This window comes from Anolis carolinensis, chromosome 3 (genome assembly GCF_035594765.1).
Source record: "Anolis carolinensis isolate JA03-04 chromosome 3, rAnoCar3.1.pri, whole genome shotgun sequence".
NCBI classification, from domain to species: domain Eukaryota; kingdom Metazoa; phylum Chordata; class Lepidosauria; order Squamata; family Dactyloidae; genus Anolis; species Anolis carolinensis.
Window position 1 is genome coordinate 39,930,991 of NC_085843.1, and position 12,376 is coordinate 39,943,366.

Here is a 12,376-nt window from a genome sequence, read left to right on the forward strand (position 1 = left end):
CCGGGAATGGAGAGACCGAGAGAGACAGAGAGGGGCCGGCGGTGAGGTTTTGACGTCTGTGCGAAGCTAGGCAAGTGGGGTTTATATATCTGTGGAAGGTCCAGGGTGGGAGAAAGAACTCTTGTCTGTGGGAGGCAAGTGTGAATGTTGCAATTGGTCACCTTGATTAGCATTGAATAGCCTTGCAGCTTCAAAGCCTGGCTGCTTCCTACCTGGGGGAATCCTTTGTTGGGAGGTATTAGCTGGCCCTGATTGTTTCCTGTCTGGAATTCCCATTTTCTGGGTGTTGTTCTTTTACTGTCCTGATTTTAGCTTTTCTGTAGCTAAAAATGCATATAAAATTGATTCTATAGGGAGGATAAATGATTGGATTTCAACTCCTACAGCTTAGCTTTCTCTGCCAATAATGGTACCATATCAAACTAAACCTCCCAAGATTCTGTAGCAGTGAGCCATCTTGGATATTGTAAGGGATTTTTTTTATTATTATTATTATTATTATTATTATTATTATTATTATTATTATTATTAGACCTTGCTCCCAGGAAGGTGCCTTCGCTGTGGCTCCCAACTTATCTATCTACCTTTCCACATATTCTCCACATTGTGTGTATGTGTATGTATATTATATATACATGAGCCCCGATGGCGAAGTGTGTTAAAGCACTGAGCTGCTAAACTTGCAGACCGAAAGGTCCCAGGTTCAAATCCCGGGAGCAGAGTGAGTGCCCGCTGTTAGCTCCAGCTTCTGCCAACCTAGCAGCTTGAAAACATGCCAATGTGAGTAGATCAATAGGTACCGCTGTGGCGGGAAGGTAATGGCACTCCATGTAGTCATGCCGGCCACATGACCTTGGAGGTGTCTATGGACAACACTGGCTCTTGGGCTTAGAAATGGAGATGAGCACCAACCCCCAGAGTCAGACATGACTGAACTTAACGTCAAGGGATACCTTTACCTTTACCTATACACACACACACACACACACACACATTATGCAGGGACTATATATATATTATATATACACAGTATATATCACACACACACCAATTTAACAAAGTTTCAGCCACAAAAACAAAGTTTCTGAAGTAGAACAATGACTTTCACAGTAAAGACAACCCAATTTAACAGGAAATAAGACTTTCAAACCAGGAACAGATTTCTGCAATTATTAAAAAATGGTTTATTATAAAAGCTATGAAAATTCGCCAAAAATCAGAGGATAAGGGAAACGTTCCAAATTTTGGTGAGCTATCAGTGTTAAATGTGTTCTACCACTATACCAAGTTGGAAGAAGATCACTCAAAAAATGAGGGTGGGAGAGTCCTGTAAAGTCCTCTCCCTCTGTGCTGTTTTTGGGAATTGCGCATGAGCGTCCGCCATTAACGAATTAATTTAGAAAATAACGAATTTTCGTTAATTTCGAATTTTTTTGGGGGCCAAATTCGGAAATACCAACAGAAACGAAAAGCTGCCCCCCTCTAGTTTTGAAACGAGTTTAGAATCAAATTTTTCGTGGATCGATCAAGCCTAATGCTTACAGTACAATTATTCAGTGAGACTAATTGATTTTAATTAAATTTACTTTCAGGTAAGTTACAGGATTTTGACTTTAATGAGGCTTACAGTGTTGGATTGGTGAAAATCCTTATCGGGTGCAAGAAAACTGATTGTGGAACAATCTATTTAAACAAATTCATAACTGAACAGACAAAACAAATATTCTGCCAAATCAACACAAAACTGTTGCACTGTCTTCAAAAACGACACAATTTTCAATTACTTTTTCAGAAAAGGAGGGAAATTGCTGAAGTTACACACTGCTTTCTTCAAGAAAAACAAATAAAGAATTACATTTCTACCTGCATCATATCTGAAAGAAATAAGACATGGTAGGGCATAGGGCAGTCCCTGGGTGCTTTCAGACTGACATTTAATGTGGGCATAAGCGGGTTAAAGTAACCTGTTGTCACCCATATTCCTGTCCCCACACCTTCCCACGAAACTCGGGCTTTCCCAGATGGGTGCCCTCATGCCATCCCGAGCCATCTACCCCCATCTCTATCCCCGCTGCCGCAGGTACGAAAGCCTTAAAATAACTAAAAACTTACTGGGCTGACATTAGGCCTCTATGGAGGCCTCCTAGTGCATAAAAATGATGCACCAGGAGGTGGGGGAGGAGTGATCCTAAAATCAGAACAGTAAATAAGGAACAACACTCTGAATCAATCAGAAGCAGCTAACACCTCTGAACAAAAGATTCCCCCAGGCAGGAAGAAGCCAGGACATGATCATTAATGCTAATCAAGGTGATTAATTAAAACATTCACACTGGCCTCCAACAGACAAGAATTCCTTGTCCCACCCTGAACCTTCCACAGATATATAAACCTTCCTTGCCTAGTTTTTTCCAATATACCGCACAACCTCTGAGGATGCCTGCCATAGATGTTGGTGAAACGTCAGGAGAGAATGCTTCTGGAACATGGCCATACAGCCCAGAAAACACACAACAACCCTGAGATTGTAATACCTTGAACAAACTGGTAGTCTATTATACTTTGAACACATCATGAGACAATGTGGCTCATAGGAAAAGTAGTAATGCTTAGTAAAGTAGAAGGTGGTAAGAAAAGAGGAATATATTGAATCAATCAAGAAAATTGCAGCCCTGAGTTTGCAAGATCTCAGTAAACGTGTTAATAACAGGATCTCTTGAAGGTCTGTTCTGCACAGGGTCACCATAAGTCAAAGACAACTTGACAGTGAATTAAAAACAAAATAAAAAGTCTGTTAACATTCTGCAACAAGGCAAAAAATGCTACCAAGCATGTTAATTTTTTGTTGTCATCTCAGATTGGTCTCATCACAGAGGAAAGCAACCTTGTATGCATCTCTGTCATTTAGGAAAACTTCCTTGCAAGCTTTCCTCGTTGCTATTTTTAACTATGTGTCCCTCCTTTTAAATACTGAAAGACAGGCATGCTTGGCTATAAAAATGCAGATCAGTTGTGTCACCCTGGAATATGATATTCAGCAAGGCTATGCCTATGTTATTCTTGTGTGCCTTCAAGCTGTTTTTGACTTAGACAGTAATACGGCCATCAGTGGGTTTCTTGGCAAGATTTGTTCAGAGGGTGTTTGTGAATAATTTCTCTGAGGCTGAAAGAGTGTGACTTGACCAAAGTCACCCAGTGGATTTTCATGGCAGAGTCAGAATTTGAACTCTGATTTAGTCCACCACCCAAATCACTATGGCACACTGGCTTTCAAAGTGGTTTGAGCTTTTCTTAAGAGTTACCATAAATCAGAAACAACTTGGAGGTGCAAAACAACGAACCTCTACGTACTTCCTAAGAACAAATACATGCAGATTTGGGAAGAAATCCATTGGTCTACCCAGGCCTTGGATATTTCACAAAAGGACAGGATTCCATTTGAGCACCGAAGGCAAATAAATTTCCCCTTATCCTGACAGCAGCCAAGGTTGAGGAGACTAATTGAAGAATTTAGGATACTTCTATGTCGGTAAAGTACAGTCATCTGATCAAAGTGATCCTCTGACAATATCAGCACTCAATTCAGATGTTATTTTAATATCTCCAGGTTTCCTTGAAATGCGGCAGGTTCCTGTAATCTCATTGATATTTTGGAAACATTAATACTGAGCATCAGAGGCCTATCATTCTCCATAAGCCAAACTATGCCTGCTATGGTGGCTAGTATATCTGTCTCAATTATTCACTATTGCTGAATGCTTTTAATTACATTGCCTTTTAAGTTGTGATGTGCTTTAGGTGGAGCCACCGGTAGCACAGTGGGTTAAACTACTGAGCTGGTGAACTTGCTGACCAAAAGGTCAGTGGTTCAAATCCAGGGAGTGGGGTGAGCTCCCACTGTTAGCCCCAGCTTCTGCCGACCTAGCAGTCCAAAAACATGCAAATGTGAGTAGATCAACAGGTACCGCTCTGGCGGGAAAGTAACAACGCTCCTTGCAGTCATGCCAGCCACATGACCTTGAAGGTGTCTACGGACAATGCCAGCTCTTTGGCTTAGAAATGGAGATGAACACCAACCCACAGGGTCGGATATGACTAGACTTCATGTCAGGGAAAACCTTTACCTTCACTATGTTTTGAGCCCCAAACCTGGAAAAAAGTATGTGTGAAAACGACCTTGGAGTCTTTGTGGACAGCAAGTTAAACATGAGCCAACAATGTGATGTGGCAGCTAAAAAAGCCAATGGGATTTTGGCCTGCATCAACAGGGGTTTAGTGTCTATGTCTAGGGAAGACATGCTACCCCTCTATTCTGCCTTGGTCGGGCTACACCTGGAATACTGTGTCCAGTTCTGGGCACCACAGTTGAAGGGAGATGTTGACAAGCTGGAATGTGTCCAGAGGAGGGCAACTAAAATGATCAAGGGTCTGGAGAACAAGCCCTATGAGGAGCGGCTTAAAGAACTGGGCATGTTTAGCCTGCAGAAGAAAAGGCAGAGAGGAGACATGATAGCCATGTAGAAATATGTGGGGGGAAGTCATAGGGAGGAGGGAGCAAGCTTGTTTTCTGCTGCCCTGGAGACTAGGACTTGGAACAATGGCTTTAAACTACAGGAAAGGAGATTCCACCTGAACATTAGGAAGAACTTCCTCACTGTGAGGGCTGTTCAGCACTGGAACTCTCTCCCCCAGACTGTGGTGGAGGCTCCTTCTTTGGAGGCTTTTACGCAGAGGCTGGATGGCTATCTGTCGGGGGTGCTTTGAATGCGATTTCCTGCTTCTTAGCAGGGGGTGAGACTGGATGGCCCATGAGGTCTCTTCCAACTCTATGATTCTATGAAATGAATGAATGAATAGCTTCCCTAACTTTCCCAAGTTAGAAATTCCAAAGACACACAAAAAGACAACTCCAAGTCCCCACGCTAGTATATCATAAAATCTAATAACACCTATGGTAAGTCTGCAAATGGAGCTTGCAACACCTTACAGACTGAGAGAATAAAATTGGTAATATTATCTTTCATAGATTGAATCTACTTCCTACATCTGAGGAAGTAGATCCGGCCTGCATCTACACCAGCGAATACACTCCAAACTACTCTGCCCTGGAGCTGCCCTGGATCCAGCATGGGAGTATCTCAGAGCTGTTCTGCTGCCCAGATAATTGGTCAGTCCTTCTTCAGTTCTGCTTAAGGAAAGCTGTTAGTGAAATGTTTCTATAAATTAAAGATAGAGAACTTTTGACCTCAGGGTTTTTGTACTGCAATTCCTCAGTCCCTTGTCATGCTGTTGGGTTGATCGAAACCATAGCCTGGTAAATCTGAATCAGCAAAGTTTCCCTATGCTTGGTCTAAATATACACCCCCTAGTTCTCATGTTGAATGCTTTCAGGTAAAGGAAAGGCAACAATTTGTTTCTCTTGCTCAATACAGGTGGTTTTCTGGCATTATTGACCCATAGAGGGTGTTAAATAATTTATTGCAAAACTGGGAATCCTTCTAAAAATTCTCACTAGTTCTATTATAACTTGTTACTGAGGTTCTGCTGTTGATCTGAAAACAACCATTCAGTAACTATAACCAGCATGTGGTACTATTGTGTATTTCTATCAGTTCAACAACTGCCCAAAGGGCTTTTTAAAATAAGGTTACCCAACCAATATGTCACCTACCGCAGAGGCAAATAGAGCCTGTTGACAGCCACTCAGATCTAAATACAGATTTAATTAAGGAAGGCTTGTCTTTGTCAATTAACACACTCGAGAGAAAGTGTTTAAACAAGAAAGAAAATGGAAGAACTGCTTCTTAACTGATGGAATGCTTTTCATAAAGAAAAGGTTAGAATTATCTTGTGTTCTGTCACTGAGCCTAACTGATTTCCAAGAAGTTAGAAATCAATTTCCTTCCATGCATTCCAGGGAGAATATTGCTTATCATTAACAATTACTTTCATTGTAGCAGTATTTATAGAGATTGCCATGTTATGTTAGTTTTATCATAAAATACATAAAGGAATCCAGTAGCATCTTTGAGACTAATTATGGAAAATACATTTCTAGCCTAAGAATTCATGGACGACAACTGCTTCATCAGTCACATCTGATGACATGGACTATAGTTGGCAAAAGTTTATACTAAATATTTCTTTCTCCCAATTAGTCTCAAATGTGTATTAGATTCCTTTATATCTATTAATAATTACCCCATGTTTGTCTGCTCCTACCTTAATTTTTTTTTAACCAAAATGGGGGCATTGTATATCTTCCAAAAAACACATATTAAGCCAGGAAACAAATAGTTTTCATGTAGTGGTTGGTTTTCACATAGTAGTGTATATATAAAGGTAAAGGTTTTCCCCTGACATTAAGTCTAGTTGTGTCCAACTCTGAGGATTGGTGCTCATCTCCATTTCTAAGCTGAAGAGCCGGTGTTGTCCGTAGACACCTCCAAGGTCATGTGGCTGGCATGACTGCATGGAGTGCTGTTACCTTCCCGCTGGAGTGGTACCTATCGATCTACTCACATTTGCATGTTTTCGAACTGCTAGGTTGGCAGAAGCTGGGGCTAACAGTGGGAGCTCACCCTACTCTCCAGATTCAAACCGCTGGCCTTTCGGTCATCAAGTTCAGCAGCTCAGCAGTTTAACTCACTGTGCCACCGGGTGTATCTATACTATAGAATTAATGCACTTTGACACTACTTTAACTGCCATGGCTCAATGCTATGAAATCCTGGAAGTTATCATTTTACAAGGTCTTTAGGTTTCCCTTTCAGAGAATGTTGGTGTCTCACCAAATTTTGATTCCCAGGATTCCATCGCACTGAGCCATGACAATTAAAGTGGTATTAAACTACTGCACTAATTCTACACTGTAGATGCACAAGTAGTACTATTGTGTCTCCTTATCCAGATGCACTATTGGGGAAGGGAATTAAAGAAACTTACGTTTTTCCCCTAAACAAGCAGCACATCACTGAGGACACCCACCTCTCAGATATCTTAAACCTACTACTGTATATATAAGAACTTTGAGGAGGTACATTATCACCCTTTGGTATTAAGTACAAGGATGCATTCTAGGAGTAGGTGGAAGTACAGTATTAGCAAAACCTTCCTAGTTAATAATAAAATCCGAGATCAGAAACAAGTAGGAAGAACAAAGACCTGCCAGTAAGTATGAAATGCACTCTGCATTTCTCTGACCATGTAAGTTGATTTAAAGTATGGATACACATGTAGCCACTCTGATACAGGGCTCATGGAAAAGGAAATTAGAGTGAATAATTAGATTGCATGTTATACCTAATCCTCCATTACTGTCACTGGAAAGAGAGGCAGTATTTGCTCACTACATACATTTCTTTCTGTATCTAAGGATTAATGGGAGTGAAACAAGACAAGCTTTAAATTTACTCAGTGTGATAGCAGCTACATACTGCTTTTTGAGCACTCAAATGTAAGGACCATGTTGTCTAATTCTCAGATCTAGATTTCTTTATACATTATTTTACATTGTAAAAGGCAACACTCACCCTAGGCAATTCTGAAAGTAGAAGTAATACTCTGGCTTGTTGAATTTTGTTGCTTTAGCATTTATCTGTTTCATCTCGAACAGAGACTTTTAACCATTTTCTAAAAAATAATCCTTGGAGATTGTTTCCTCTGGCAAACTTTTAGGAGAAGGGAAAGCCAATAATTTGAATTGCAACTTCTGCAGTGCCACAACTTTACAATAGAGTAAAACTGCAAAGGTCATTGCCCAGTTCAAATTCTTTGTCATTTTAAAACTTTCATAAGATAGTTTCAGTGCGTTGAATCTTAATTAGGTGTGAAGAAGCACACTTTTTTATCTTAATTAAAATCATGTTCTCAAAATGTTTTCAGTGTTTTAAACTATTTTAATCGTGTTTTAATAATAGTGTTTTGTTCTTTTTTAAACCTCTGTAAGTTAATGTTTTGGGCCCCTAATGGCGCAGCATGTTAAAGCACTGAGCTGCTGAACTCGCGGACCTAAAGGTCACAGGTTCAAATACGGGGAGCAGAGTGAGTGACCAATGTTAGCACCAGCTTATGCCAATCTAGCAGTTCGAAAACATGCAAATGTGAGGTCAATAGGTACCACTCTGATGGGAAGGTAACAGGACTCCATGCAGTCATGCCGGCCACATGACCTTGGAGGTGTCTATGGATAATACCGGCTCTTCAGCTTAGAAATGGAGATGAGCACCAACCCTAAGAGTTGGACATGACTGAACTTATTGACAGGGGAAAACCTTTACCTTTACTAAGTTAATGTTTTAGCTTGATCTTTTGAAATTATTGTAAGCTGTTTTGAATCCCATCTTGGGAAAAGGTGGGATACAAATTTGATAAATAAATAAATAAATGATAGACTCTTGGGATAAAAACACCCTGACAAAGACCTAGGGAAAGGAAAAGAAAATGTCTTCAAGTTTGATAATATTAGAAAGGAGAGAAACCCTCCTTTAATTTTTTTTTTTAAATCAGTACTGGGTTGCAATCTTTTTCACTTTTGTTGCAGCATAAATCACATTCAACACTGTGAGAGACACATGGGATTGCACTATTTACATTTAATTAAATTTCCCTAAATTAGGGGTATACTTTATTCTTTCGATATCTACAATAGTGCTATGATCATTGTCACATCTGAATCACAACCTTTTTGTAATCGCTTATAGCAATAGACTCACATTTCAGCAAACTAGGGAAGTTGTTTTTAAGACTAATTAATTTCATATCATACTGAGTCTATGCATATCTGGTCAGTGTTACAATGATGTTCCAGGAACCTGAGCAATAGGTATTCCCATTCAGGTATGACAGATGTCCCTAAAATGTGCATAGTCCTTTGGAATATTTCCTTCCCTTTTTTCCAAGTCTCACCATGAAACTTATTTGATTGAACATTATAAATAACCTCTTGATGGTAAGAGCTGCTTTGCAATGGGACCAATTGCATAGAGTGGTGGTAGGCTGTCTTCAAAAAGAGGGTAGACAGCTACCTACTTTGGATGCTGTAGCTGGTGATCCTGCATTGAGCTGCACGGTTGGGCAGTTCTATGGTTCTATGACTCTATGAAACTTTGTCTTCTTATCTTTTCCACTGTGTCAATTTCTATTACTCTATCAACACCAACTTTTCATTTTCCATTTCTTCTCTATGTAGTGCAAATTGAAGAACCTATGGGCAGCAACTGTTTTCTCTGCAACACCTAACATAGTGAATGTGAAGGCATGGTAATGTGTAACCCTCCAGATGTTGTTCTCATGATTGTTCATTGTTGGGTATGCTGACAGATGTGCAGTCCAACTTCTGGACTATATAGATCTTATGAAACTCATAAGGAAGAGAAGTGTTTCAGTGAACCCATTAGCCTTTTCTAAAGCACACATCAGAAAATGATATTTTAAAAAGCAAATTAAAACATAACATATTAAGAGTTCTAGAGGAAACAATCAATAAAGTGAGGCTCATTAACAAGAAATATAAAGAGGAAGAAAAACTTGCTTTAATCATGTTTGTACTTATTTGCTTCGCACTTTCCTGGACATAGGAGGCACTATGTGAGTTGCACTGAAACTCATATTCTCTAAGATAAGAGGTGAGCAGGAAACAGGATGCCCTTAAACAGTGGTAGCTGTGACTTTCATATCAGTGGCTTAATGAATCCCCTTCAGATTTTAGCTCATTTATGTCTTTTTATCCCCCCCCTTAATATAGGCACTCAATGCCTGAATTTCAAAGGGGCTATCCATGGTGCTGAACCTGTTTGTGGGATAAAATACACTGAACTTCTTTAAAGTTATGGCTAACACTTGGATCAGATTCACAGTTCAGATTAAATGGAAACCACTAGTTGCTATTGACTTCAAACCTTTCTTTGAACTTAAAGAAATACACTAAAAGTTTTTAAAAAGCTAATGCTGTGTTGAATGGGAACTCTCAAAACAGTCAAAGAGATTAACAGTCACAATATCCAAAATGCAGGCATGAGAACAACCAAGAGCCTTCTGGAGCTAAGGAGAAACAGAAAATCAGGCAGCATCAACCGGCAATCCACCAAGTATGCTTTTTTTTGTGTCAGGAGTGACTTAAGAAACTGCAAGTTGCTTTTGGTGTAAGAGAACTGGTTGTCTGCAAGGATGTTGCCCAGGGGATGCCCAGATGTTTTGATGTTTTTACCATCCTTGTGGGAGGCTTCTCTTATGTCCCTGCATGGAGCTGGCGCTGATAGAGAGAGCTCATCTGCACTCTCCCTGGGTTGGATTTGAACCAGCAGCCTTCAGGTCAGCAACCCAATGTTCAAGTCATCAGTCCTGCCGGCATACCTGGTGCCACTGCGCCACCAGGGGCTCCTACCAAGTATGCTAGCCCTGTACCTTGTAGACTTTCCACAGCCAGGTCTACTTAGCTTTAAAAGGAAAAACACATCCATGCTAGTGAGGAGCTATTCCAATCTTCTTCTTTAAAAAAAAAAAAAAAGGTCCTGTACACAATGATATCTAAAAACTATTACTATGGCTATGAAATAGAAGGTGACTATAATAATTGGATGTACTGAAATATCTTGATAGTTGCAGACATTTGGTAAACCTGCCAATTCCTTCATCCCTGTCCTTCTTTGTATGACATCATGTTTCCTGGAACAAAGGACAAATAAAGGGAGGGCCAAAAAAGTCATCCTCAGTCAATGTCACCGATGAGCTCATGTCCTTGGATTTAAAAAATGAGGTAATAACTATAGTAAAATTCATTGCAGATGAACATTGCTGCCAAAAATGCAAGCTGACCTGCATTTACTATTTGTAATAGCAGTAGCCAAGTGTGCCTTGGAAATTGGCCATCCAGTGATACTGGCTGGTAGCCAACTGGATCAATTTATTTTTTGGCAGACTTCCATTGCCAGTAATAGTGCTGGCCTTCACTCAGTGAAATGATAATGTGATTTTTTTCCTTTTTTAAAAGCAAGCCTCAGCCTTCTCTATGAAGTTCAGAGAAATTTCATTTTTCACGCATCAAGTGATCCAGAGAAAGTGTTTCCTTTCCCAAAGCACTTCCAAAGAAGATGCAGAAAAGAGTAGATAGTGGATGGAATGGAGAAAACTGAGAACTTTTCTTCTCTTTAGAGTTGTGACGATCATTTGAAAAAAAGTGTTCCAAAAATATGAATGCTGCTTTTTGACTACCTGCTTTCAGTGAATGTGGTCCTGTTTGTAGCCTGCTGCAAATGCAGTTGATCAAGATCCTGCTCATTCTGTTCTTCCCTGAATGCTATCCTGTTTAAAAACCTAAGATAATTTTAAAGTATCAGATGGGTAAAACTCTTGTACTTAAAATTCTGGATCCAAAGCAACTGATCAGGTCTCCCTTTCCCTTTCTCTCTGAAATATAGTCAGTTTTCTACATATGCTTTGGTTAGGAGAAAAACCACACATTAAAACATTTTCTCTTTTTTACCTGAGATTGCAGCTCTCTAGGAAACTCTAGGTCAGGCATGGGCAAACGTCAGCCCTTCAGGTGTTTTGGACTTCGACTTCCACGATTCCTGGCCCCCAGCACATTCCTTTTCACCCTCAGCTGCTTAAGCAGAAAGGGCCTGAGGCCAGGAATTGTGGGAGTTGAAGTCCAAAACACCTGAAGGGCCGAAGTTTGCCCATGCCTGCTCTAGGTCCTTCAACAGGACTATACCATCAGAGGTTAGTGATGGAATCACAGTGGAGGACCTGGAAATTCCTGAAGAGGTAGAAGTACATAGAGTCAGGCTGGAAGACCCAGAAATTAGTAGAGAGAATATTTTAATCAAATCCACAAACAATCAAATTTGTAATGTGGAGGGCCATTTATGATAGAAACTAAGAACATGAAACTAAATGTTGAAAGTCCAGAATGAGTGGCTGGCCTGAGCTTGAAGAATTGAGGGGTCACAAACATTTTAGAAATAGGAAATTAATACTCCTTCCCTCATTTGTTTTTATTATTTATTTACAGTATTTATATTCCGCCCTTCTCACCCCGAAGGGGACTCAGGGTGGATCACATTATATACATATAGGGCAAACATTCAATGTCCATACATACCCTACATCTGTTTCACAAAAGATGTTACCATTAGTAAATACAGACCATTTTGTTCCTGTTTCAATAATTCTGTGAAATGTTCAGCCCATGTTAGTTTAGAGCTAATTAAGCTAGGCAAATATCCATTTTTGCTCAGCTTCATTCCAAGCAAAAATGAATTTCACCACTAATAGCTCAATCATGTTAATCAATGTTGCACTAATACTGAAAAATATGTTTTAATATAATCAGCCCACTTTTATAATATGACTTTTTTTGTTGGTTTTATCATGG

General features: G+C 39.9%; 1 protein-coding gene across 1 annotated transcript in view; it reads right to left on the bottom strand.

Moving 5' to 3' along the window:
- Positions 1-12,376, bottom strand: part of gap43 (growth associated protein 43) — an 82,460-nt gene that overhangs the window by 21,962 nt on the left and 48,122 nt on the right. The window lies entirely within an intron of this gene.